This window comes from Apium graveolens, chromosome 1, assembly GCF_009905375.1.
Source record: "Apium graveolens cultivar Ventura chromosome 1, ASM990537v1, whole genome shotgun sequence".
NCBI lineage: Eukaryota > Viridiplantae > Streptophyta > Magnoliopsida > Apiales > Apiaceae > Apium > Apium graveolens.
Genome location: NC_133647.1, coordinates 55,316,427 through 55,322,737, shown reverse-complemented (window position 1 = coordinate 55,322,737; position 6,311 = coordinate 55,316,427). Strand labels below are relative to the sequence as shown.

Here is a 6,311-nt window from a genome sequence, read left to right as displayed (position 1 = left end):
ACAGTGTTGATTCAGAAAACGTTAGAAGCAGCCCAAGATAGACAAAGAAAGTATGCAGATTTGCATAGGAAAGATATGGACTTCGAGATAGGAGCTCTGGTATTACTAAAAGTATCACCTTGGAAAGGGTTAGTACGATTTGGTCAGAAGGGTAAACTTAGCCCTAGATTTATAGGACCCTTTGAAGTTTTAAAGAAAGTGGGAAAGGTCGCTTATGAGATAGAATTACCACCGCAGTGGCAGCACATTAATAATGTGTTCCACGTTTCTATGTTGAAGCCCTATATCCCTAGTTCGAATCAAGTGATAGAATATGAACCAATTGAGCTTTAGCCAGATTTGTCCTATGTGGAACAACCGATTCAAATCCTAGACCGTAAGGAACGAGTCCATAGGAATAAGTCGATCCCTATAGTAAAAGTTTTGTGGAGAAATCCTCGAGTAGAAGAGTCTACTTGGGAATTAGAGTCAGACATACTTGATAAATATCCTCATCTATATAGTTAAGTCAGATTCTGGGGACATAATCTTTTTAAGGGGGAAAGGATATGACGACTCGTGTATTTTTCTTTTTACTTTAGTATTTAAAAGTGTAATAAAGATTTGAATAATTAAATAAAGGTGTGTATTGGTTTTGGCAGCAGTTACTGATTTTTATTTAATTATTTATGATCTGTTGATATGTGGGATTGAATTGTGTGATTTATTAGTGAGTTATATGATTTTATTTCGCTTGTAAAAGTGATTTTATTGTAGTTTTAATTCCATAAATACTTGGATTATTTCTAAAATTGGTTTTATAATTTTATAATTTTAATAATTGTTTTTAGGACTTTATAAAATTGAGAAATCACTATTTCATTAATTATTCATTTTTAAATGATTTTCTGAGTATGTTTAATGGTAAAATCCATATTTAATTATGAAAATTTTTAAAAATCATGAAACTTATATTTTATTAATTTCGTATTATTCTGAGAATTTTAAAATTATTTTAGAAATTTTCAGGATCGGTTTCATCCGTGCGTCGTTTCGTTATTTGTTAAAAAGCAGGTACAAAGGGCACCTTAAAAAGTGTTTTAAAAATTTCAAAACTTATATCTTTGTAAACTTCGGGATATTTATGACATTTTGATATTATTTTTTTAATTTTCGGGAATTATTTTTCATGCACCTCAGTCCGTTAATTTCAAAGTTTAAGACAAATCGAACCACAAAACTTACATATTTATCTTTAAGTGTTACGTGTCAATTAATTATGGATACGTGTTAATTACCATATCTACGTGTTAGATTAGAAAGCATGTTAGAATGTTACAGTTACTAATTAGATAAAGCATAAAAAAATTATATATCTCTCTCACTCCTTGTTTCTCTCTCACTTCACCCTTCTTTTTTCCAATCACCACACCCGCACTTCCCTTCTTCTTCTTCTTTATTTCGATTTTCCGGAAAACACCCACCTCTTTCTCTTCCGCTACAAAGCTCCGCCTCTGTCTTCCCTTCCCTCCCCCACTCCATCGTTCTATTTTTTTTCCGGTTAACCTCCTTTCTGCCCATTTCCGAGCCACCTTCTTTCTTCCAGTTTCCTTCTCGTTTATCTTTTCAGCCCATCAGGTAGATAGATACATGAAAACATGTAAGCAATTAGTGGGAATTTATGTATGTATGTATGTTGTGTGGTCTCTGGGAAACCAAATTCAGCCCGGTTTCTTATTTTTACGAAAGTATTTTGGGGTGTTTGGGGCGAAATGGCAGCGGTTAACACTGAGTTGGCTCGGGCGAGTTCTAGATGGTTCCGAGTTGACTCGGTGATCATTTGTAGTCATTGTTTGTTAGGTTTTGGGGCTGTGAAGGGAGTACATGAGTATTAGAGGTCGGTTGATATGTAGATTTTAAGTTAGTAATGACTTGGGGATTTTGTTTGTTATTGTATAAATAAGTGTTGTTTAATAAGTAGTATTTGGATGGCTGAAATTGATGTTGTATGGTATTGATGTCGATTTTATATTGACTGGTTGTTTATAATTAAGCGAGATGCTGCCGATTTTTCCGGAAAATTATTTTGAAAATTAAGGGCGTATTTTTATAAAATCTATTTATATTTTTAAACTTGGTTATTATCTATGTAAATGTATCTATATATTTTACATTCTGATGAAAAAAGCTAATTTTGATTCATTATGTAGCTGAGTGGTACTTGAATAAATGTGTCTTGTTATATTATCGCTAATATTATTGTATTCTCGATACATGAATAAGTATAAACAATATTATGAGATACATGTCGGGGTATTTAAATTATATCAGATAGGGTTGAGGATATCAAGAATGTCAACAGGACTAACTAGGTTGTGTTATTCAGTAGATCTGAGTCCAACATCTCGAGGGAAGAAGTCAATTCAGAAGAATAAATTAGAGTGTCCGAATAACTGAAAGACAAGTACCCCTGACCATTCTTTTACGGTCCAGTACATATGGATAGCTAAATGCTTTATTTTCACAATGGAACAGAAACGTTTTAAGTTACATATCCCCTGTAGTTATAAATCACTGTTTTCAAATTGTTTTGGGGAAAAGTAACTTTGAAAGGTACCTATCTCGATGAAATGAATTGCGAACTGGATTTTATATGTGTGCTGGTAAAATAAATGGTTTTGAAATGAGAGAGGTACAAATGTTTTGAAAACTGGATAAAACGGTCAGATATTGGATACATTGGGGCCAGAGTAGGCCTATTGAGGTGGCATAAGAGGCTAATTCGGTTGCGCGCCATATAAAATCAATTAGTCCAGTAGGTCAGAGACCTAGCTAGTCTTTGAGTTCCGGAACAGGTAAATGGGATGGCAGTTAGAGCCGTCTGGTATTGATAGCCTGATCAGCTGTCTTCACATATCCGCTACATATTTGATTTGGATTTGTGATTCCCGTAAGGGCATAAGTAGTTGATACAGCGGTTTTATAAATGTGATTAACATGTTAAAATTGGACTCTGGTATTTACACAGCACACTGCTATGTTGTTTTGATAAAGCATGCTAGTTAGTGATATCCAGTTATCTCCGATTTTCATTGTAAAATGTTGATATCATGATTACAGCTCTGTTCCTATTATTGTTACATTACTGCTTTTATTCCATTATTCATATGTCGGTGCTGCTGAGCGATTATGCTCACCCTTGCAAACTGTTATATATATCTCACAGATGCCTGGAAGACTAGTCAGACAGACCCGTGTTCCCGCCCCTTCTGGACCCGGCTCCTCTGAGGTAGTTTGTATCAGGCCATAAGGTTTGATGAGTTGCTGAATAAAGTTAGAGTGTGTTAGACGTTGAATAAATGGGTTTGTAATAGTGTGAATATGAACCATACTTGAACCTGGATCAGATCTTGGTTTGGGGTCAAGTTAGTATATTTTAATAATAATCTTGTTGTTTATATTGTTGGTAATTGTGTTTCATGACGTAAACTCCTGACCCCGGGGTTGAGGCCGTCACAATAATATCCCACTAATCCCAAGAAACTTCTTACTTCTGTTGGTATTCTTGGCCTTTCTCAATTCATAACGGATTCAATCTTCGCTGGTCCACTTTTATTCTTTAGTTACTAATGATGTGCCCTAAGAACTGAACTTCATGTAGCCAAAACTCACCCTTTGAGAATTTAGCATACAATTTTTCCTTTCTCAAAATTTCCAAAGATATCCTTAGATGCTCCGCATGGTCTTCCGTTGACTTCGAGTAGATTAAAATATCATCTATAAACACAATGACAAACTTGTCCAAATATTCCTTGAAAATTCTGTTCATCATGTACATAAACGCTGATGGGGCATTAGTCAATCCAAAAGACATCACTAAGCATTCATAATGACCGTATCTTGTTCTGAAAGTTGTCTTTGGTATATCTTCAGGTTTAATCTTCAATTGGTGATATCCGGATCTCAAATCAATCTTAGAAAAATACTTAGCTCCCTTTAGATAGTCAAACAGATCGTCGATTTGAGGTAGTGGATACTTGTTCTTGATAGTATGCTTGTTAATTTCTCGATAGTCGATGCACAACCTCATGCTTCCGTCCTTTTTCTTAACAAATAACATGGTGCACCCTACGGGGATACAATGGGTCGAATCACTCCTTTTTCTAGCATCACTTGCAATTGCTTTGCTAGTTCCTTTATTTTAACAGGCGTCATTCTGTATGGGGCCTTAGAGAATGGTTCCGTTCCAGGTGCTAAGTCGATTGCAAACTCAATTTCTCTATTTGGAGGAAGTCCTGGTAACTCGTATGGAAAGTCATTAACTACTAGAATATCTTCAAGTTTTGTTGGCTCCTGAGTTCTATCTATCACATAAGTAATGAAATGCTCATATCCTTGTCGCAGTAACTTCTTGGCTTGAATCATCGTTAAGAACTTCTTTGCTTGCCTCTGACCTTTAAACATTACCACTTTCTCATTTGGTGTCTCAAAAAGTTACCTTCTTGTTACGAAAGTCTATCTGAGCATGTGCTTAGATAGCCATTCCATTCCTAAAATGACGTCAAATTCTCCTAACTTAAATGGTATTAGATCCACATAAAACTTATTGCTAGAAATCTCAATCTCACATTTCACACACACTTGATTAACAGATATACACCCTTGATTTTCTAATTCCACAGTCATTATTTCATTTAATAATTCAACTGGACAATTCAACTTATCAACAAAATCTTGAGAAATAAACGATCGAGTTGCTTCCGAATCTACTAACACTTTGGCACATAAAGAATTTACAGTAAGCGTACCTTCCACAAGATCTGTTTCCTGAATAGCATCCTTCAAAGACATGTCATAAACTCTAGCTATTGGAGGTTCATTCATTGTTGGGGTAGATCTCATGATTCTCAGCGCATTACGGACTGGAACTGGTGTCTTGCAATCTCTCGCTATGTGTCCTGACTTTCCATACTTGAAGCATATAATCCAATTATTGGAACCTTGCTCGCTTGATTCCTGGTAGGTTGATCCTTGTTCACTGATTCTCTGGCTGGTTGATTCTGGCACTCCCTTGAATAGTTTCCTTTCTGGTTACATCTATAACAAACCACATTTAACTTATTTAAAACTCCTTCATGTTACTTTTCGTATATCTGGCATTCTGGTAAAGCTGGCCACTGCTGATTTGGCTGATTCCCAGTGGCTGGACGGTTGCCTTGTCCTCCGTCGCCTGTATTTTGCTTTCTGAAATTAAAATTCTTTCGTTGATGAAACTTGCCTTTCTTATGATTAAAATTTGGAAACTTCCCCGCTTGTGACTATCCTTCATTTTCTTCAAACTTTCTCTTCTTACTCTCCTTCTCTTTCTGTGACATTTCACTCTCTGTCTCTGCAATCATAGCCTTTTGTACAACTCCTGCATCCGTGTCTAACTCAATTTTGGCTACCTTCCCTCTGATCCATGGCTTAAGTACTTCCTGGAATCTCTTCGCTTTCTTTCTATCAGTATCCACATATAATGCTACAAACCTTGATAATTCCTCAAGTTACTTTCATAGTCCACTACTGACATATTTCCCTGCTTTAACTCTAGAGACTTCAATTCCATTTGCTCTTGAACAAACTGAGGAAAATACTTTTTTTTAGAAATAACTCCTTGAATCTTTCCCAAGTAACAACATCCGTTTCTTCCAATGTCTTAACAGTTTCCCACCAGTAGGTGGCTTCAATTTTCAAATAGTAACTTACAAATTCAAATTTATGTTCCTCTCTCACCTTAACTAAAGCAAATGACTTCTCTATCTCCTTTAACCAAAATCTCCCTTCAATTGGATCTAAAGAACCTTTGAACTTCAGTGGATTCACTGCCTGAAAAGTCTTAAAAGTTACCTGAGAATTCTCTAACTTTGTTGCTGTTCACTCAAATTGATTATTTGTTGAGCCAAGATCTGGAGAATCTGGGCTACAGTTGGGTCTATGGGACCTGGATTAGCCTTTTGGTTATTGTTGTCTTGATTGTTGTTGTTGGTTTCTTCATTCTAGTTGGTAGAACGAATATATCTACTTTGAGGCATTTTCCTCAAATAATCAAACAACTTATTAAGCCTTTAAATCAAATATTTCTTTTATGAAAAAGTTTTTTTTGTAAAACATAAATATCTCTTTTTGAAAACATTTTCGGTGGTTAAACTAAGTAAATTGCATGCTTCTTTGCAGAATTTAAACAGTTTAAAGTGACAGGGTACATGTTATCACACGAGTTTATAACTGGTGCAGTAAATGAAGTAAAATAAAACAAGTGCATTAATGTAAATGACAATGCTGGAAAAGAA

General features: G+C 35.4%; 1 long non-coding RNA gene across 1 annotated transcript; it reads left to right on the top strand.

Moving 5' to 3' along the window:
* The first annotated feature begins 1,273 nt into the window (after positions 1 to 1,273).
* Positions 1,274 to 3,437, top strand: LOC141719816 (uncharacterized). The gene is made up of 2 exons (XR_012574166.1): positions 1,274 to 1,617; positions 3,206 to 3,437. It is a non-coding gene; the product is annotated as an uncharacterized LOC141719816 (long non-coding RNA).
* Positions 3,438 to 6,311: the final 2,874 nt, after the last annotated feature.